This window comes from Bos indicus x Bos taurus, chromosome 17 (assembly GCF_003369695.1).
Source record: "Bos indicus x Bos taurus breed Angus x Brahman F1 hybrid chromosome 17, Bos_hybrid_MaternalHap_v2.0, whole genome shotgun sequence".
NCBI lineage: Eukaryota > Metazoa > Chordata > Mammalia > Artiodactyla > Bovidae > Bos > Bos indicus x Bos taurus.
In genome coordinates this window covers 27288441-27311379 of record NC_040092.1, presented here as the reverse complement: position 1 = coordinate 27311379, position 22939 = coordinate 27288441, and the positions used below count along the sequence as shown (strand labels likewise).

General features: G+C 44.7%; 1 pseudogene; it reads left to right on the top strand.

Annotated features, from left to right (window-relative positions):
• Positions 1 to 8523: 8523 nt before the first annotated feature.
• Positions 8524 to 10161, top strand: LOC113907732 (annotated as a pseudogene).
• The last annotated feature ends 12778 nt before the right edge of the window (positions 10162 to 22939 follow it).

Sequence of the window (22939 nt, the reverse complement as noted above, 5' to 3'; positions counted from 1 at the left end):
AGCTCCAGGAGCTGGTGATGGACAGGCAAGCCTGGCATGCTGCAGTCCATGGGGTCACAAAGAGTTAGACATGACTAAATGACTGAACTGAAATGAACTGTATGGTCAAGAAGGTTTTCTTGCTTAACTTCTGTGGAGCCCAAACATCAAAGTGTTTAATCCAACTGAGCTGTTGCAAATGATTTTCAGTGCTTGATTTGGATATTTTGAGTATGTTGGCTGTCTCCTGCATGGTATAACATTCATTGGTCTTAATTAATGTCTCGATTTGATCGCTATTGACTTCAACTGGCCTACCTGACTGTGGAGCATCATCCAGTGAGAAATCTACAACACAAAACTTTGCAAACAAGTTTTGACACCCTATGTCAGTCACAACACCTTCTCCATACACTGCAAAAGTCTTTTTTGGCGCTTCAGTTGCATTTTTGCCTTTCATGAAATAATAAAGCCTAATATGCCAAAAATGTTTTTTTCCATCCTCAATATTAAAATAGCAATAAAAAATTCACCAGTGCTGATAAGTTTGTTTAAAAAATGCATACTGATATGACAGCTGTCTAAATACAATCTAAAAAATTGTTTTGAATGAAGTTAAAGACAACTAAGCATTCGGTTTTTTGAAAAAAAAAAAAAAAATAAACAGAGCCAACTTTTTGGCCAACACAATATAACATGTTGTTGATTGATTTTTGAATATTGAACCCGATGAATATGCCTGGGATAAATGACACTTCTTTGTGTGATATTAAATTTTTATGTTTCTCACAATTAAAATTGAAAAAAAAATACATGATGATTGTCTTTGTTCATAAGAGATATTGCTCCCTATTTCTTGTCATGTGGTTGCATGTCTCTGGTATCAGGGTGGAAATGCTGGCCTCTAAAGCCAGTTACTAAATGTTTTCTTCTATTTTCTGGAAGGGACTCTGTCGAATTGATATTTCTTTCTTTAAATGACTGGTATTCTTGCTTACCTTGATGCTTACCTGGATATTAATATAGGTTCTTTAGCTTTCATTTGATTAATGTTGTATGGTATATATCTTTTATCATCATTTTAATTTCTCTTTCCTAGAATGAAATCAATGATTAAAGTGGGTTTCTTATAGACAGCATGTAGTTTTTGTGTATTTAAATTTTTGTAATAGTCTGACAATATTTGACTAGTGTATCTAGACCAGGTGTTTTCCAGGTTTTTTCTGGTAAAAGGACAGAAATAAGTAGGGTCTCTGTTGCAGTACTTCCATTCTGCAGTTTCAGCACATAAGCACCAGAGACAATACACAGATAATGGTAACGTCTCTATTCCAAGAAAACTTTATTTACAAAAGCAGGTGGTGAACTGAATTTGGTTCAAAGGCTATAATTTGCTGAACCCTGTTTTAGTCTATTTATAGTTAACATAATTATTGATATGTTGAATTATATCCAATCACTTATTAGATTGTTCTGTTTGCTACCTCTGTTCTTAATGCCTCTCCATTCTTTTCTGCCTTCCTTTTATAACATGTGATTGTTTTTTAGTATTCTATTTCAATTTATCTGTTGAATTTTAGATATATCCCTTATATTGTGTGTGTGTGTGTGTGTGTGTGTGTGTGTGTGTGTATGTTTGTTCTCAGAGTTAAAATGCAGATATTGAAATATTTCACAATTGACCTAACACTGATATTTAATGATTTCACATGGAACACAGGGACAGTAGTGATCCAGGTCCCTGTACCTTCCCACACTGTTACAGGGACCCTGTGCATTACACCTATGTTCCTTATAAACCCCATCAGACAGTGATATATTCAGTGTTTTGCATCCTTGTTGGAGGTAGGACGTTGCCGGGGTCCAGCCCCAGTGGATCCAGGGAATTCGAAGCGGGGACAGCGTTGGCGAGATCAGAAAACCACCGCTTAATTAAACGTTTATTAAGGATATAAAGAGTGGTGAAATGAGGATAGCTCAGCGAAGAAATTCAGTGAAGAAAAGAGGCTGAATAAAATTCCAAAGCAGGGAATTTACATCACCTACGAAGGCCGCAGGCATCCTCCCGTTCTCCCGAAGGAGAGGAGGCACTAAGGCCTCCCCGGTCAGATCTTAGAAGCTCAGGCAAAATTAGTAGGCTTGACGAGCTTCCCTGCCTCAGAGGAAAAGTTCAGCTAGAAGGTGAAAGAAAGAACGACATGGGAGACCAAATTTTGGTGAACAAAAGGGCGTACTTTATTTTCCAAAGTAGTTTTATACCTTAAGTTGTGCATTGGGGGAAGGGGAAGAGTCATGAAAGGACAGCAGTTCCTGATCCTTATCGAAGCCAGGCTTTCAAACTTATCATATGCAAAAGTTTAGGTGATTTACATCATCTTCTGGCCAGGAGGCCTGTTAACATTTTAAGAAACTTATTTTTCTCTAAAGGTGATTATTCTAAAGTCAGGTGCCAGCCTCCAAAAAGCATTGGATAAAGTTGCATTCCTATAGGGCAAAGGTGAGGTGGGCTCAGTCAAGAAAAGAATTAACTCAAGGGTCCAAGGTTGCAAACATTGAGGCTACTACTTACATTTCTATACACCCATTATATCAATCAATACACTGCCAAGGACACAGTAGGTAAGGGATATGGAGACTTAGCAGCAAACATTGGCCCAACAAGTGAAAAACCCTTCACCAATACAATTTCTAATCAATCTTTTAACTACTCAAAGCAATCTGTGTTTAGACAGTTTAGAACATCTCCTGCCTCTCACAGTTGGGAGGCTCTGAACAATCACATGTTGCCAGAAAAAACCTATTCAGGCAGGCTAGAGGACTTCCAAAGGAGTTTGTAGGCTGAAACACTGTCACACCCAGGAATTATTAACTGGAGCTGTAAGCTAACTCTTTTTTCAGAGAGAGGTAGTGGGGGACAGCCCCCCATAAAGTCAGAGGTGTAGGTGAAAGCACAAAGCAGAAAGTAGGCAGACTGGTTTGGGGGGTAGATGCTCAAGAATTTCCAGGGAGACTCCTGAGGCTTGATCCCGCCTTTGTGTATGCCAAGCCTCCTGCCTCATGGCTTTTGACAGGGGCGGAGCTCGCTCCCCGCAGGACGTGTTGTACTGGGTGATAGGAACTGGGATGAACAGGCCGTTAATGGGAGGCTCCATGTCCATCTGGGTAGGAAGGACTCCAGGGGAGGTTTGCTGTGGCCCCAGGTGTCAGAAATTCCAGGTTCCCCTCCTGTCTTTGTCTGGTGCCTCCTGGACCTGAGCTTCCCTGTGTGTTTCTCCACAGAGCCCCTGGATCCTGCAGCTCTGTCTTCGGTAATCATGGTTATTACACCACTGCCCAATAGTCATATGTCTGGGGGAGGAAAGTGGTCTACAATCATATGATGAAATCTCTCTTTTAGTGGCTGAGCCCTGGGCTGTGAACTCCAAACGTGCTTCCCCAGAGGGATGGATATCTCTCTCCTCTCAATGAGAGGAAGGTTGGAAGGGTTGCAGTGGGGCAATCCCTCCTCCGGGCTGGGACAGTCTTCAGGACTGAGCCCTGGCACAATCCCACCTAGAGAGCAGCTTTTGCTCCAGAGAAGGCTCTTGACCCCTTCACAGGGACTCTCTCCCCTTCCTCTGCCATGGCCACAGGGATCTTTTCTTGGGTCTTCCCGGGGAGAACCTGGTGGGGCTCCTGGAGGTAAAACCCAGAACGGTATGGATGTCCCCTGACACTGCAGCCACCAGAAGCTTCTTGACCCAAGGGAGTCCTCACTCAGGCTCAGTTGTACATCAGTATCATCAAAGTGTGCCTGCCAGCTCACATCCCCACCTGTTCCTGCTCCAGGGGAGCAGATCCTGGTCTGACCTCTGCACCCTTTGTTTCTCCAGATCTTGAGGTGGTGGTTTGTCTGCATCCTCATTTCTCGATGCCTCCAAGCAAAGCTGATTTCAGTTTGCTCAGCTTTCCCTGACTTTATGGATGGAAATGAATCTCAAACTCTGTAATGTCAGAGCTGAAACCAGGAGTTTCATATTTTAAAGAAGGAAGAGAGAAAAGCAGCCAGTTCTAGAGAGAGTTAGAGTGAAGTTGCTTAGTCATATTCGACTCTTTGTGACCCCATGAACTGTAGCCTGCCAGGCTCCTCCATCTATGGGATTTTCCAGGCAAGAATATTGGAGTGGGTTGCCATTTCCTTCTCCAGGGGATCTTCCTGACCCAGGTATCGAACCCAGGTCTCCCACACTGCAAGCTGACTCTTTATCATCTGAGCCACCAGGGAGTACCCAGATACTTTCCGTTTTCGCTGCTTCTCCTTCCCTTGTGAAGTCCTGTATTTCTTCTATTGATAGATGTTTTCACTGGATATAGGACTCTGGTGGACTCCAGTTCTTCGAGCTCTGGAACCACTGGCTGTTCTGTTATCTAATTTTATGTTTTCTGATGAGAACTGTGAGGACATTTCACACAATGACACACACAGGGGAACGAACAGTGATTGGAAAGTTCTCACAGTTATTTCAAAGTTATTTTTGTGTTTGCTTTTCAGCAGTTTGATTCTGATATGTGTAAGCATGACTTTCTCTGAATTTGTCCCATTTGGGGGCTCACTTGATGGCTTGAATATGTAACTCTGTGTTTTGGCAAATTGGAACATGTTAGCAATTATTTTCTTCACCACATTATTCCTGTCTTTCTGGAATTCTGATGACATAAATGCTTGGTTTTTGTTTGTTTCTTTGTATTTTCCCACAGGTCTCTCATCTCTGTTCAGGTTTTTCAGTATTATTCTTCTGGTTTATTAGAATGGATAGTTTTATTAATCTGTTATCAAGGTACTGATGTTTTCCTCTTTAAACTTGATTCTGCCTCTGAGACTGGGTAGCATTTTTGTCTTTTGGTTATTGTATTTTTTAGTTCTAAATTTTCATTTGCTTCTTTTTATATCTTCCATTTCTCACTGGAAAAGCTCTTTCTTTCCATTTGTTTAAAGAGTGCTCATATTTCTTCTTGGAGCACAGTTATAATAGCTGTTTCAAAAGTTTGTATGATAATTCCAACATCTGTGTCACCTGGAGTTGGCATCTCTTAACTGGAATTCCCTCTTGCAAGGTATTGAGATGGTGCTGGTTCTTGATGGCATTTAAATTCAGACTGTAACCTGAGCTGCTTAAATATTATATTACATGACTCTGAATCTTGTTTAAATTCCACAGGGAAGGTTTGTTTTAGTGGACAGTTGACTTGGGTAGGTACATGCAGCAAGTCCCTGACTTCGTTGCATGGGCTGTGGTCCAATTCAGTTACAAAGCCTCTGAAGTGCTGTATGCGTCTGTCCTTGCGTGTTCTATCCATCAGTCAGTGTGGGACCTGGGCACTGGTCTACCCTGGGGACAGTGTGCTGGTTAGTGTCAGAGCATATATGCTTGGGTCAGGTGAACCTAGCAGTAGTTCAGAAATGTCCGTATAGTTCTCTTCCTTGGTCTTCATTTTCTCTGCTCTCTCCCTGGCATGTTTTGACTCTCAGGAGCTTCCCTTTCTCATCCACCCCTCTGTACAGCTTTCTGGCTAAGAAACCTCATGCCTTAGTTTTACTTGTTCTGTGTGCAAAGTGCAGACCCACTGCTGGAGGTCATGCTAAGGGAAAACGTGCAACCCAGGGACACTTATTTCATCTCCATGTGTGATATCAAAGTCTCTGGGAATCCTGAGTGACCAAAGAGAAAGCTGCCCAGTGGACTTCAGGATAGTGTCAATGAACACTCTCAGAATAAGATGCTTGTGCAGATCTGCCATAATGTATGTGTAGTGGTCTCTGCAGGGTATCAAGTGCTGGGGTAGGTCACGAAATGTCATTTATAATATGGTCCCATTTTTAGGCATAAATGAGGTTAAATATATTTTGTGCACTATATGTGTGCCTTAGTTTAGACAAAGTTCTAAAAAATGGAGAAGATATAGCATTAATGCTAAAGGTGATTTGCCTGATGATAGAATGTGGATGATTGCACTCTCTTTTCTTTGAGGCTCTGGGTTTTCTGATCTCTTCTCCCTGCCATCAACATGCATCACTCACACAGCTAAACAGATGGGAAGCTTTTAAAACTTGGCTTTGTTTGCTGGCATCTTCCTCCCTGGGTGCATGTCTGGGTGAGAAGGGCCCCTGAATCTTCCCATCTTTGTGAAATGCACGTACATTATCTCTCACTAGCAGAGCAGAGATCACAAAAATCCAATCAAAACAGCAGTTAGATGGGACACAGACATCCAAGCACAAGGAGAATCTCAGAAAGTGTCAAGAGTCTTGTCTGTGCACCAGCTTTAACATCTCAGCATTTTCATCCGTGAACTAAAATGATCTGAGTGAATAATTCCCAGTTAATTTATACTTGCTTTGAGAATACATTAATTTTCCATTTTAATTAATGATTTCATCCCAGGAGAATTATGTTTTAAAAATGTCTGCCTTTGGCAAACAGTACAACAATTGGGCTCCCAATGCGCAGTGGCTGGTGGAGGAATAGAGCAGGTTGTTCTTTGCGGGATATGGGAGGCAGACCTGGGATGTCACCTTGCAGGGGCCTCCATAGGTCTCAGCCCCTTGTTCACTGTTTCCGTCTTCACCTTCTTTACTGGACCTTAAGACAAATGGGGTGAACTAACCACACTAAAAAGATGACATGTCATTTGTCTGCACATGGATTCCATCTAGTTTTATTACTTTTTTATTCACCTTTTTATTCCTGTTCCTCTCGTGCTATTACAGAATCATAAAACTGTTTGCGTGCTTGCTCGCTCAGTTGCTTCAGTTGTGTCCAACTCTTTGTGACCCCAGGGACCATAGCCCCCCAGGCTCCTCCGTCCGTGGGATTCACCAGGCAAGAATATTGGAGTGGGTCGCCATGCCCTCCTCCTGGGGATCTTCCCAACCCAGGGATTGAATTTGCGTCTCCTGCATGGCAGGCGGATTCTTTACCACTGAGCCACCCAGGAAAGCCCCAAACAGTGTTTACTAGTATCTTAAAAATTTTTTTAATTGAAATTTTACCTTATTTGTGTGTTTATTGAGACTCTTTTGTAAGATTTTGTTTTTAAGAAAATCCCTGAACAGCATTTAATGACTATCTTTTTTTGGAATGTTGTCTTGCAAAATGCCCACTGCTCTTCTGTGGCATATATATTGAAATAAACACTGATGGCATTGCATTGTGTATTTCATTCTATTTATGACACTGTAGTGTTTTACAGATAATTATGTTTTGAGCAGATGCTCATGTTGCTAAGTGCACAGTGACTCCATTGGTTTTCTCAGGTGCATCGTGCTCAGGGGTAGGAGTGGGTGCCCACCACGTTTCCCCCTCACATCCCCAGGAAGCCTCCAACTCCCAGCTGCCACGCACAAACTCAGAGAACATCCTCTTATGTTTCCTGCAGGGACCTGTGTCAGCATCTCCCCAGGCACATGTTGGAGGACAGAGGACAGCAAGCCCCCATTACTGCCTGCTCTCCCCACAGACCACAGGGTCCCTCACACCTGACAATTGGAGTCCCCAGGCTGGGGGAAGACCCTTGGCTGGGAAGTGATATTTCACATTACAGAAACTTCTTCTATAAAGACATATGCAGGTTAGGGTCCAAAGTGCTTGTCCAGACTTATAGCTGACACTTCGGAGAGACAGGACATACCCAAGTCATTCCAAGTAGAATTGTCACATTTAGCAAATAAAATACGCGATGCCAGTGAAGTGTTAATTTCAGATAAATAGCAAGTAATTTTATTCTCAGTATGCCCCATTAGGTTTGTTCCTAAACAGGATGGGGGGTCTATTAGGAGGAGGATGGCACATGGATGGGGCACCCCTGTGATACTCCCATCAGCCCCTGAATGCAGCCTACCCCTGTGGGTGGGGTGACCACAGTGACAGGAACACTAGAAGAATAAGCACCATAGATGTGCCGTGAAAACCTTCTCCTGCTGCACGTGTCTCCCTGGAAGTTTCTCTGTGAGTGGAGAATGAAGTGTGGCCTGCAGTTGGTGTGGCAGAGAAATGATATTTTCAGTGTGGATGGATGGTTCTTGGGCCTGTGTCTTTGCAGACAAGAAGCCAGCAGGGGGGAGGCAGGTGGAGGTGAGGAAGTGCAGGTCTCTGCAGGGCAAGAGGGAGGAGGTGGGAGGGGAGTGTCGGAGGGCTTGGCCCAGGGAGAAGAGCAGGTTTGAGCTGGAGGCAAGTGGCAAAGGTGGGTGGAAGCTTCTGGGCTGGTGGACACCTGGAGACTTGGAGAAATGCTTTCTTGGGGAGGTCATGGAAGCTCCGCCCCCTTCCCCATACCTCACCCTACACATCTCTTCCATCTGGCTGTTCCTGGTTGTATCCTTTTATAATAAACCACTACTTTAGTTCTTTTAAATCAACTCTATGTGAACCAGCTTATTTAAACTTTATTTCTGGCAAAACCAATACAATATTGTAAAGTAAAAAAAATAATAATAAAAAAATTTAAAAAAAAGAAATAAAGTAGATTGAGTTAACACATGAAAAAAAAAAAAAAAAAAACAACTTTATTTCTGCCCTTTTAAGGAGTAAACTGGAATACATTGCAAATGTAGAAGTAGCAGCCATGCAGTTACTCAAGTATCCAGCTTTTGATCAGTATCTCAATTTTATTACTTTGGAAAATGATATGCCTGTATGATACAATCAAAAATGAGGAAATGTTTCATATTGTGCCATTAACAGTTCAGAAATCACAAATGCGGAAATGAAAACTGTTACGAACCGGAATGTTGACAGCCTCTTCTGCTTTTCTGTTATGCTGGGTACTCTTCCTATAATCAGATAATTAGCAGGAACAGCAATGGAAATGAGAGCAGTGAAAATAGATAAGAAGTTTCCGGAACATCTAAGAGATGCCAAAAAATGGTTTTACTACAGGTGATGCACTGGGAGCTGGCAGCCTCAGCTTTCAAAGCCTTCTTCACTCCTGTTGACAGAAACATGGATCTGGCAACTCCTTTACATCATATTTGGACATGTCAGTCCTACGCGTGTGATGTAGTGGATTTCCACATACACAGAGTTAACCTGGAGGAATCTTCAGGAGTGAAAAAGTCCCTGGCTGGTGCTAGTGTGACCTAGAGAAAAAACCAGGAAGTCGTATGATTTAACTCCAGTTGATACATTTTGGCAGAAACGTAAAGGAAGTCCCTTCCCAGAGGTTTGGGAATCAGTTCAGCAAGAACTAGAATCTTAGAGCAGAGCACCAGAAGATGAGGTCAAACGCCTGAGAAGTATGGGACCAGAAGGGAAAGATGAAGGGGCCACGAGGATGCTTCCTGACAACACTGCTCAGGTATCCTCAGCTTTTGGTTCTTTGCCAGAAGACCTTGGAGAGGGGACAAAGACTTACTGATCTCCATAAAATGTTGCCACTGCTGTCTTAGGACATGTAAAGGCACGAAAACTGGATGTATGTTTTGAATATAAAGAAAAAATAATGAGCAAAGCTTTCCTGGGCAAATCTCTTCTAGAAGAAATATCAGACTCTGACGCAGGTAATCCAGGAGATAAATGAGGCATTTCTTATCTATCATGTAAGTGCACAGCAAACAGCTTCTGAGGTTGATTTGGAGCCACACCAAAAAGCTGGAACTGACGCAGGATGCAACCTTAATTCCTTACAATATATCAAACAGAGGAAGGCTTTTGCTAGGATGGCTTCAGCTCCTGCCATCTCAGGCATTGCCAATCGAGTCCCCAACACAAGATCGCAGTGTATGATGGCACGAGCGATAAAGGCGGGACAGAAACAGCACAAGCTCCCTGTCTTCAGGGACATGACGTCAAACGGTGAAACCCATGACTGTAGATATTTTGATCCCAGATGCTGCCAGGCGGTGACGGCTCAGTTCTGAGGAACAAAAATTCATTCCAAGAAGCAATTGTTTTTGTGTTGGGAGAAGGCAACTACATTGAATATCAGAAGCTTGTTGACAACAGAAAGGGAAACGAGGGAAACATGTTTTATAGGCTGCTGCTGACTTTTCATACTACACAGTTCATGAAACAGCTGTCACAACTTGGGAAAAAAGGAGAGGCCTGGAGTTTAACCATCAGGAGGAGCTCCCCAAACTGCTGTCTGTGCCTCTCCAGACCCAGATCCCATCCCATCAACTGCAGTTTAATTTACAGCTTGAGTTGATGCAGTGAGACTCGGTGCACTGCCCTCTCCCGCCCCCCACTTTGTCATGAGGGTCTTTATTTCCTTCCTGGCAAATCACCCTTTGATTCTTGTTCAGCTTTAATGAGTCCTCCTAACAGTGGTGGTGACATGACAGAATTAATTCCTGACTTGACATTGATGGTTTCCATCTTTGATTCCTTGTATCCCCAGGACACCTCCAGGCACGTTGGTGCCTTAATTCATCTTCGGTGGCTTAACAAAGGGATCACCCTGCATGGGGGCAGCTCCATGTCACATATCCCACAGTACAGGCCAGGCAGGACCAGGGTTCAGAGCTGCTTTTTAAGGGGCTGTCATCAGGACACCAGGGGTGGGTTCATGTGCCTCACAGGCCTGTGTCAAGCTCCAGCCACTGTCAAGTGGAAGCTGCTGCGATCGCTGTGGACACAAATGGCCCGTATCACATATCTATTGTTTGGAGTGTCATTTATTCCCTCTGCTTCCCAAAGAAACCCTGATTTTGCTTTGGGAAACCACACCTTCCCCACCTTGAGTTCTTAGGCATACTTGCTAAATTGCTTTAGTCATGTGCGACTCTTTGTGACACCATGGACTGTAGCTCACAAGGCTCCTTGGTCCATGGGATTCTCCAGGCAAGAATACTGAAGTGGATTGCCATGCCCTCCTCTAGGGGAACTTCCCAACCCAGGGACTAAACCCATGTCTTCTGTAGGCTTCTGCACTGGAGGCAGTTCTTTACTGCTGAGCCACCAGGGAAGCCCTGGGTTCTTATAACACCTTGGGAGTTGGTTTCTCATTGACCCAAGCATTTTACAGTGAGATCTTCATGTTTCCCTGCAGAAAGAGAGTGATTTGGGGACAAGCATTTCCAAAGTCAGAGCATCACAGGCAATGAGAGACAACCCCAGTCACCTTGCTGGGCCATTTGAGGAACAGATGAAAAGTGCATATAAATTCCCCCAGTGCAAGTAAAGTCTAACCTGAGTGGGGATGGGGAGGCCATTGTCCCTCAAGCTGTCTCTGCTCTCGGCAGAAGCTGACTGGCAGGTGTGCTCCTGAAGCCCCACCCCCCAGCTTGGAGCTGCAGGTCACCTGTCTAATAGGCCCCTTTCTTACCTGGGCCAAGGGCTCTCCACATCTGGTCTTGAGCAATCTCTTTGGCTCAGCAGATGGAAAGGCTTCAGAAAATGTCCTTGGAGACAGAATGAATGGAAATTGCCATGAAGCTCTGAGTTAAACCCACTCAGATGCAGACTGTTGCGTGTTCACAGGACTCCTTGTCCTTCCTGGGAGAGACCAGTGGAAACAGACCGAGTGGACGAAGGTGTTTGTGGCCCCATGGAGTGAGAATATGTTAATGGCCTCATCTGGGAATAACTCCGCTCCTGTGAGCACTCCATCCCCACCTGCTCAACCGTGTCTGCTCTTCTCCCATCTCTCTCACAATTAGATCGTGCAGGATGCCAGCTGCAAAGATGGGGCAGAAGCACTGGGGCAGGAGCACTGATGCTTCCCATGGGAACGAGACACTGACACAATTCTGGCCCCCAGCTCAGTTTTGAGCACTCGATGGAGGGTCAGTGGGGACACAGACATGCTCACTGGTCACGGTTTCATGGCATTCAAGTTCTCTCAGTTTATCAGTCTCCACACTTTAACCTGTCTCACGGAACTTTTCATTTGCTCTTCATTCTGTCAAGAATGTTCTTCCTGATACATTAACATGTCTGATTCCTTCCTTATCTCCTTCCGTTCTCAGCACAAAAATCAGTTCACAGGGACTTCCCCTGACCCCATGGAAATGATCCTCACATTATCCTCCATCTCATCATTGTTCTTATTCCTGTTGTAGCAGCTGTCACTACCTAAAACCATCTTGGCTTTCTTCTAATTTTATTGTTTGTTGTCTGTTTCCGAAGAGGTCAAGAACCTTGTCATCCTCCACCACCGTTTATCAGCAGTGTCAGGGACACAGAGGATGACGATGAAACTCCCGAGGGCGTGAAGGAACCGATGGATAACCGCTTTCATGAGTCTAATGGAGCAGCTCTGCCGGGTTTTCCTCCTCCAATCTGAAGTTTCCTTCCTTCTCACAGGACTATGGGGGGAGGGCAACTGTTCCCAAGTGAGGAGGCTGAAGAAAGGGTCAGGACATCACCTGTGGTTTCCCCAACTCAATGCCCCTCCTCCCAGCCCAGCTGTCCCTCTCCCTCCTCATCTCTCCATCTGTCCTCTGCTTCTCCCATCTCCTCCCAGCTCAGCTACTCTCAGAACTTGGGTGAGCAGCCCCTTGGCCCATCCTGAAGTGACTGAACCTTTGCCTTTGAACCCACCCTCCAGGTTCAAGATGATGTCAGACCCAGAACAGCCTCCTCAGCTCAGGGCAAACCCTACTTCTTGGTAGAGAAAACACAATTGGTTTTGTTCCTCCACGGCTCTAAAGCAAATTTGACATTTGTTACACTGCACATAACCATTTCTCCCAAAGCATGCTCAGATGGCACAGATTTCTAAGGCATCAACTCAAGTGTGTAAAATAACATGATTCTTTTATAACTAAATATAGTTTCTCTCTAGAGCCCTCACTCTGCTTAATGGCAGGAAACAGTAGACTCAGTTCCAGGTGAATGGCATCAATGCGGAATATCTAGACAGTAGGGGATTTTTCTTCTTCTCCTCGTGGGTGCCTCTAAGCGGGCTCACATGGGGTGGAGGTGGGACTCCAGCCACCACATCCCTTGCTAATACCTGCTGATGGTTCTCATCCCCGTCCGGGGTCTGCTCCTACAGTACTGTCTCAGTGTGCATGGTGTCACAGCTCCTGCCTCAGCACAGCTCTCCTCATGCCCCGTCCCTTGCTTTGCTGTAGGACTTTATCTTATAAGGGACGTGGGTGCATCATGTTCTCCTCCACATACAGGGAGGTGAGGGCCCAAAGGGTTTCTCGTGGGTCCCCTTTGCCCTGAGGCTCCATCAGCCACCTCCTCTCTCTGTGAGCCACAGCCCTCACTCTGGCTGTGGGGAGTTCTGTGCGGTCACTGCTCCCAGTATCCCAGGCAGGAAGCAAATCCAATTCCCCTCTGTGTTCAGAGTCCTGATTTATCTGGGGTGCCTGACACTCTCCATTTCAGAGCTGACGTTGTGGAGGTTGGGTGCAAGGCCCCTTCTCGTGTCTCTCATCTTTTTTCTGGATTATTCTCTTCCCCAACCCAGAGTAATCTTGACCTATTTGGTCTGAGAAGCAACTGTCTCTGAAGGTATTCTCCCAAGGTTCTCTGCATTACGGCAGGATGATGTACTTGAGACAAGTCTCTTATATACAGTAATATTACTCCTTAGTTCTCTGATTCTCCTACAGGACTTCCCCTGGAGCAAAAGCCTCTAGCACAATGACCAGGTGTGGGAGCATGGTGGTAAAAGAGAAGCCCAGGGCAAAAATATCCTGCCACTGGGATATCAGTGACCTTCCCAATGTGGAATTATAAGCCCTAAAAACTGCTCTGGGGTGACCCAGCACCTGACCCAGGGCTGATTCCCCCCTACTCCCCCTGACCCCCAGGCCCAAGCCCCAGCTCAGAAGGTACCTTGATGTGGAATAGATGCTGCCTGGGGAGCATCCAGACAGTGTCGTGAGTCTGGTCATGGGGTCCCCAGGCCTCCTTGGAAGGGGTGGGAGCAGCGGGAGGCCCCAGGCTCCTCGGAGCATGTGGAAGGGGCAGAGACCGACAGGGACCTTGGAGAAGCCCTGAGGAAGGAGGAGTAATCACAGAGACCTGCAAGGACCAGTCTGAGGGACTCATGGGAGTGATGACATCCCTGTGATGTCATTACTTTGTCATCACAAAGTGATGACATTGTGCTCTTCTTCCAGAATGTCATGGCATCTTGTGACCCCACACCAGTCAGCATCTCGGATAGTGATTTGAACTGATCAGGCAGAAAGTGAGTGTATGTATAGGGTCCTGGGATGAGCACTCAATGGTCAAGAGGATGGAAGGTCAGGGCTGGAACAATGACCTGATAGGGCCAGATGCAGACCCGGCCACCTTTGCTGCCACTGCCCAGCTCCTGGCATCCTGGATGCAGGGGCATGGGAAGGGGCTTGAGTGTTCTGATTCAGCTCATAATTATATGTCTGGAAATTTGCCAATCACATGAATGTATTCCAAAGGTCTTGAATACAAACAAGGAAAAAAGGTGCCCACACCACCTTCGCAGAACTTAGAATACCAGGGAAGAAAGGGAAGGGGATCCTCGATGGGCTGAACTGACATCTCCACCAAAGACACAAAGGGGAGACTCAAAAAGAATGCGCTTCAGTTATGCAAAAGTGAAAGTGAAAGTGTTAGTCACTGAGTCCTGTATGACTCTATTGTGACTCCCATGGACTGTAGCCTTCCAGGCTCCTCTGTCCATGGGATTCTCCAGGCAAGAATACTGGAGTGGATTGCCATGCCCTCCTCCAGGGGATCTTTCCGACCCAGGGATTGAACCTGAGTCTTCTGCATTGCTGCCAGATTCTTTACTGTCTGAGCCACCAGGGAATCCCTTACGGAAAGGCAGCCCTAAATGGTATTTTCTAGCACACCTAAGATCATAGATTGAGATCCATACTTAATGTACTTTATATCCCAAGCCAACAAACTGGAAAATTCTTAAAGAGATGGGAATACCAGACCACTTGACCTGCTTCCAGATAAATCTGTATGCAGGTCAAGAAGCAACAGTAGGAACTGGAGATGGAACAACAGACTGGTTCCAAATCGGGAAAGGAGTACGTCAAGGCTGTATATTGTCACCCTGCTTATTTAACTTATATGCAGAGTACATAATGAGAAACACTGGGCTGGATGAAGCACAAGCTGGAATCAAGATTGCTGGGAGAAATATCAATAACCTCAGATATGCAGATGACACCACCTTTATGGCAGAAAGCGAAGAACTAAAGAGTCTCTTGATGAAAGTGAAAAAGAGTGAAAAAATTGGCTTAAAACTCAACATCCAGAAAAGCAAGATCATGGCATCTGGTCCCATCACTTCATGGCAAATAGATGGGGAAACAATAGAAACAGTGAGAGACTTTATTTTTGGGGGCTCCAAAATCACTGCAGATGGTGACTGCAGCCATAAAATTAATAGACATGTGCTCCTTGGAAGAAAAGCTATGACTAACCCAGACAGCATATTAAACAGTAGAGACATTACTTTGCCAACAAAGGTCCGTCTCGTCAAAGCTATGGTTTTTCCAGTAGTCATGTATGGATGTAAGAGATGGACTATAAAGAAAGCTGAGTGCCAAAGAATTGATGCTTTTGAACTGTGGTGTTGGAGAAGACTCTTGAGAGTCCCTTGGACTGCAAAGAGATCAAACCAGTCCATCCTAAAGGAAATCAGTCCTGAATATTCATTAGAAAGATTGATGCTGAAGCTGAAACTGCAATACTTTGTCCACCTGATGCGAAGAACTGACTCATTGGAAAAGACCCTGATGCTGGGAAAGATTGAAGACAGGAGGAGAAGGGGACGACAGAGGATAAGATGGTTGGATGGCATCACCAACGTGATGGACATGAGTTTGAGTAGGCTCTGGGAGTTGGTGATGGACAAGGAAGCCTGGCGTACTGCAGTCTATGGGGTTGCAAAAAGCTGGACATGACTGAGCGACTGAGCTGAACTGAACTGATCCCAAGCCAGCCATTGTGACAGACTGAGCCTAGCCCAGAATCCCAGCTCCCTGGACAAGTGCTCCCTCGTGACCTTCTGGACACAGAGCCCATATGGAAGCTCCAGAAACATAACTCTCTTTAGGGAATCTAGAGCAACTGCTGTTTCCAGCTGCTGAAAGACTGCAGGGTCACTGCCCAGGGGAGGACCATTAACTTGAGTGAAGAGGGAGAATCCCAGAGAAGTTTTCCCAAGTCCCTGTGGAGGCTGAGGGCAGGTTTGTTGGGACAGTGAGGATATATCCTCCCCTACTTAGCAGATCCTGCTGGGGCCCCTGCCCCTTACTCTGGAGGAAATGCCTGTAGACCTTATGAACATAACAATGGCATCATATGTGGGTTAAGACTCATCCCCTTAGCCCCTGTGACTCTGCAGTTTGCACAATTTCCAATCAGTCTGACTGGGCTTCTAGTCCATTCTTGGTGTCTATCTAGGGCTTCCCTAGTGGCTTAGCTGGTAAAGGATTGGCCTGCAATGTGGGAGACCTGGATTGGGAAGATCCCCTGGAGAAGGGAACAGCTACCCACTCCAGTATTCTAGCCTGGAGATTTCCATGGACCATATAGTCCATGGGGTCGCAAAGAATCAGACACGACTGAGTGACTTTCACTTCACTTCATCTTGGGTTCTCTTGAACTCCTTGGCTGGGAGCCTGGGGCTGAGGGTGCTCTTTTTTGCTCCCCTTAAGGAGGGGCAGCACAGTGGGGTTTGGGGGAGTGAAGAGAAAATGGCAGAAAGGAGAAGGAAGCTGCCTGAGTCACTTCCAGGGCCCCAGTTGGTTGCTAAACATTGTCCTAGCCCCCATTCCTCACCCTGGGCAGTGGGAGATGGTGGGTCTGAGCTAGGGAGGGCCCTGTGGCCAGGCTCCCCACATCCTGTGTAAGGGCTGTGGGGCCATTGTAGTCTCTCAGCTACTCAGATGGACCCTTAGATGTACACATACACATGTGTGCAGATGTACACATGCTGTACAAGGGGTGGGTGGACTGGGGCAGGCAGTGATCGAGAAACCCTCTGGAAATATTATCGGGGAACTGAGTTGAGGGCCTATTTTATGAAAGAAACACATCACAACAGAGGTCAGATATCAGCTCCCTCTGAATTTACACGGGACAGTGACGGGATTTCCCTGTGCAGAAAGTCAGGGGACTCTGGAGCTAGACCACCTGGGCTCATGCCCTACCCCCTTACCGGCCCTGTGCTTTACTGGGGGTCTTTGTGTCCCGGTTTCCACATCTATAGGAGGCGGGTGGAAGCATCACCTACCCCACAGAACCGCTGGGAGGATCAATGAGGTCATTCACAGGACATTTAATTACCACTTGGGGGCGACAGACTGTGTTCCGTTAATGTCCATTATTATCTGATGCTTTTACTTCACAAGGAAAGAAGAAAGTAAAGATGGAAAACAAGGGGCTCAGAGGAGTCTGTGTGCCTTAGCATGTGAGCAGGGGCACGAATAAGAGTGGCTTAAACAAAACGGGGAATTTCTATTATCTACAAGCCGTGGCCTGTTACGTGGAACGCTGTGCACTGACCCCACCATCTAAGGCCCCGGATCCACGTCGTTGCTCCACCAGCCCTGGTAGATCCTTGTCCTCCTCAAGATCCAAGATGGCAACACACGCGTCCACTTCCATCCCGGGAAAGGGAAAGGATGGTGGGAGGTGGGGGATTAGGGATGGTGGTGGTGGTGGAGGAGGGGTAAAGATGTCGGTCTTTAGAGGCAAACCGGAAGTAGTACCCGTAATTTCCTCTTTAATATCATTGGCTACAACTTGGTCATGCGACCATACCTTGCTGCAAGGGAGGCTGGGAACTATAGTCTATCCTGGAAGAACTGGGATCTAGCTGAACCTTGAGGGTGCTACCGTTCCTGCACAAAGCACGTGAATGAACTGTGGGGACACTCACTGTCACAGAGGTCGGCCCAGAGGATGTTTCCAAGCCTTGAGAGTGCTTTCCTTTTATAACTAAATAATTCAAGATAAATTAGAGTAAATTTGAGAGAGTCAGTTCATCTGGGTACAGTGATCCCCCCAACAAGATTAGGACGCAAACTCAGATGATTTCAAACAAGCAAAATTACAGGCCCATGAGATCCATAAATAACTGGATGATACAGATTAAAAATTTCAAAACAAAAAGGCAACAGCAAGTTCCATAGAGAAGGGAGATGCAAACTGCGTTTTATTTAATAAAACATTTATGCCATGGCAGCCAGGAGAGTCCACAAGGAATGCTTGATGATATTTTAAGTAGTTTTTGTGCTGCTCCACTTTCTTTAACAGTCATTACTTTTATTATTTGTCACAGTGACAAGCCATTTAATGCATTTCGTAAAATCCATGTGTCAACTGTCTTTTCTCTCAATGCCAATCTAAAGACATTGTTTCCTGGAACAGTCCTTCACTTCCATGATCTCTGACACCACCTGGGGAAGCTTCTTGTGGGCAAGACAGGATTCTGTGTCCAAATACTTACAGAGTTCTAATCATCAAGACATGAGACCCCTCTTCTCAACATGCACCAGACCCAGGCTCCATGCAGGGAAGCACCATTAGAAAGGAGTATTAGGATGCAGAACTAGTCTAACTCCTGTCTTGCTGAGACATTTAAAAATGAACATTCCCTGTATTTGTACACTCACAAGTCAATGCTCACTACTGTGGAAGGTCAAATCTCTTTTTGTGGGTGATTTATGGGCAAAATAACCTCTAACTTGCCTTTCATTTCTAGGAACAGTTGTCCACCTGAGTGTCAGATAAACGTGTTTCAACAATACAGTCTAGGTACGCAATAATGTATTTTCAGTACTCAGCCATCCACCTCATCTTTCTGAAAGAGCACTGACATTTATGCTGCAGACACCTGAATCTGTCTTTGAGAGACAGCTCCTGAAAGGGCTCCAGGAAGACTGATACACAGACACCTGTGCCCAAATCTGGGATGATGATCTAGAAATTAAAAACACAGGGATACGTTTTTTAAATTGGAGTATAGTTGCTTTACATTGTTGTGTAAGTTTCTGCTGTAAAGTGAATCAGCCATATGTATACATATGGCTCCTCTTTGGATTTCTTTCCCATTTAGGTCACCACAGAGCACTGTGTAGAGTTCCCTGTGCTATACAGTAGGTTTGCATTAGTTACCTATTTTATGCAGAATTGTGTATATACATCAATCTCCCAATTCATCCAATGCCCAACTTCCCCTTTGGTATCCATACATTTGTTCTCTTTGTCTGTGTCTCTCCTGCTTTGCAAGTAAGATCATCTTTACCATTTTCTAGATTCCACATATATGCATTAATATACAATATTTGTTTTTCTCTTTCTGACTTCACTCTGTATGCCAGTCTCTAGGTCCATCTCCATCTCTGCAAATGACACAATTTTGTACCTTTTTGTAGCTAATATTCCTTTGTATATATGAACCACATCTTTATCCATTCCTCCGTTAATGGATATTTAGGTGCTTCCATATCCTGGCTATTGTAAACAGTGTTACAAACACCTCAATGCATGTGTCTTTTCCAATTACTGTTTGTGTGTGTGTGTATTTATTCAGGAATGGAATTTCTGGATCTATTTTTAGTTTTTTGAGAAACTTACAAACCTGGTGGCTCAGCAGTAAAGAATCTGCCTACAGGGCAGGGGACTATCTGCAATACAGGAGACATGGGTTTGATCCCTGGTTCTGGAAGATCATCTGAAGAAAGAAATGGCAACCCACTCCAGTGTTCTTGCTTGGGACCTTCCATGGTCAGAGGAGCCTGGTAGGTACAGTCAATGAGGTCACAAAAGTCAGACACGACTTAACAACTAAACCACAGTGGCTGCACCGATTTATATTCCCACCAACAATGTACAAGGGTTCTCTTCTTCACATCCTTGCCAATATTTGTGTTCTTTTTGATGATAGCACTCTGACTGGTGTGAAGTGATATCTCTTTGTGGTTTTGACTTGCATTTCTCTGATGATTAGTGATGTTGAGCATCTTCTCATGTGCCTGTTGACCATCTGCATTTCCTCTTTGCTAAAATGTTTATTCATGTGTTCTGATGATTTTTAAATTGAGTTTTTTTCAGTGTTGAGTTGCGTGAGTTGTTTATATATGTTGGATATCAATACCTCATCAGTCATATCATTTGCAAATATTTTCTCCTATTCAATAAATTATCTTTTTGTTTTGTCTATGGTTTCCTTTGCTGTGCAAAAGCTTCTATGTTTAATTTAGGTCCCACTTACTTATTTTTGCTTTTATTTCCTTTAAGAGATGTATCAAAAGTACTGTGATTTATGTCAAAGACTCTTCTATCTATGTTGTTTTCCAGTAGGAGTTTTAGAGTATTGCTTTTACATTTAGGACTTTTACTCATTTTGAGTTTATTTTTGTGTATGGTATTATAGGATGTTCTAATTTCATTCTTGTACATGTAGCTGTCTGGTTTTCCCAGCACCACTTATTAAAGAGACTGTCTTCTCTCCATTGTATTTTCTTGCCTCCTTTGTCATAGATTAATTGACTATAAGTGCATGACTTTATTTCTGGGCTTTCTATCCTATTGTCTGGTTTTGTACCAGTACTGTGTTGATTACTGTGTTGATTACTGTAGCTTTGTAATATAGTCTAAAGTCAAGGAGCATGATTCTTTCAGCTCTGTTCTTTATTAAGATTGTTTTGGCCATTCTGGAGTCTTTTTTGTTTCCATATAAAATTTAAAATTATTTATTCAATTTCTATGAAAAATAGATTTTCTATGAAAATCTATAGACTGGCTTAGTTAAGTACCTTCTTTTTCCTCTATGTTTATACATATTTATTCTGTTCCTTCCCACTTCAGGGGCTAGCAAGAGTGGGAAGTCTACCCCTGGGATCATCTGAATGACAAGTGAGAAAGCAATGTTTCTGGAAGCCAGGGACAGCTGTTGCCTGGAGAAAGCATCTATGTGTAGGGTCTGTGACCTTAGAATAATACAGTGTCTGCCAGAGCCACAGGCAAGCAGGACAGAAGCAGAATACCCCTGCTTTTCTCTCCTGCCACCCTCCAATCTCCTGCCACTGAACCCAACCTGAAGGTGAAGAAGTGCTTTGAGACAGAGCTGGGACCAGTTTTTCTAGATCTATCAGGTCAGGAAAGAGTGAAGGGTGGAATTCTTAAGACACAGAGAATACCTAGCTCAGAACCCTACCTTGTCCTTGAACAACAAATGCCCTCTTGACCTCTGGCATGTGAAATTGTGTTTCTGTTGCCTGAAACCAAGAGATCTGACAATTTAGTCTATTTCCATGACTGTCTCCCTATTGAGAAGACAATCTCAATCTCCTTATTGAGCTGTAATTTCTGAAGGGCCATACCTAGCCCAGTGCTTGGTATATAGTAAGTGCTCAGCAACATTTATTGAATGGCTGGTTGGACAATAAAATTTGGATGGACAATCAAATCTAAGGCAGTGGCTATGACATCCTTATAGATTTGCAGGATGGTTGACAATACTTTACCTGGTTGCATCACCAGTCCTTAGGTGAAAAGAGCATCTTTTATCTCTATTGTTTGTTATAATAGAGTGAGGGAAGAGGCTGGGGAAGCTGTCTCAGAGCTTCTTTTATAGAGGCTACTGCTCAACAGTGTACTGGGCTTTTGGCATCATTCAATCAATATCTTGAAAGATGAAAGGGACATGAGTGACTGCTTCTATTCTAATAAGAAGTCATGCTCCATCTCCTACAGAATTATCACTCCAGCTATGACCTCTGAAGGGCAGTGGGTCACCCACATGGCTCCTAGTTTTCCTTGGGAACATCATGACACAGTGGCTTCTCATTTCATTGTCCCTCCAAGACAAGCACTTGTTCCTCTCTGCAACACTTCAGTTTATTCCAGTGAAGTGCACTTGTGGAGCATCACTGTGGACAGAGCTCTTTCAGAATTGTTTCACACTTCCAGCTCCATGTCCCTTTTCATCAGTTTAACCAGTGCTGATTCCCCTACCTCAAGTGTCTGCTTCTGTGAGACCTCAGAGCATCTTGAGAGGCCAATTAAAATCTGGGAAGACATGAGATGCTGCCTGTGTACTGATGTGGATGATGAATGGGTTCCAGGCACAGAGGGGGAAAAGCCCTTCAGACCAAATCAAGATCTCTGGTGTCCACTCCAACCAGACTGTGTTTGCATTTCAAAGGCATTTGGAGTAGATATTTCCAGAACTGTTGGTCTGCTTTTCAAGTGCAGATGACAGTTCATGCTCTAGCTCTTCTTCCTTGGGACACATTAGGTCAAATTTGTGGACATTAACCAAGCTGTGTGAACAGGCATTAACCAGGTTTCATGCTCTGTTACTAACCAGGTTGGGTGCCTGATTGTAAGACTCCAGACTCTAGCCCAGCTGCTCACAAGAAGATATTTAGGTGAGTTCCCAGACATTGGGTAAGCTTCGTCTTCAAGTATTTGCCAGATTGGGTCAAGGATAACTAGTCCGACTGAGTTTCTAAGCATTATCCAACCTCAGCCTGCCAAAATTTCTTGGGATTATTTCCCAATAACTAGCTGGGGTACCAGTTCAGACATCCAGCTAATTCATTCCCTAATCATTAACCAGGCTAGATCTCTAGGTGTGAGCCAATCTCAGGCCCTGGACATCAGCCACCTACTTGGATGGAGTACAAACCTACCCCCTTGAAAATGGGCCGGCTGCTCCTAATGCTGCTGGGTGTCATGCCTGTGATGCTGGAGAAGCACTGCCGGAGAGCTGGAAATGGATAGACCAATCCATGCAGCTTCAGGGCAAAAGTTGGGAGAAACACCAAGAGCCCATGAATAGGTGGCCTGGATGCTCTGGAGAGTTTACAACTTTGTCACCAAGGGAGTATTGGTCATTCTCAAGTTGAGTCTCAGCTGGTCAAGGTGTCTGGAGATCCCAGCCTAATCCTCCCAGGTGATTTCCCTAACAGTGATTGTGTTTGCTGGGGAAGACTCTGTGTCTTGTATCCACAAGCTTGGATAGCCTGTGACCCAGTCTCGCCCTCCCCTGTGCAGGATTAGCAATA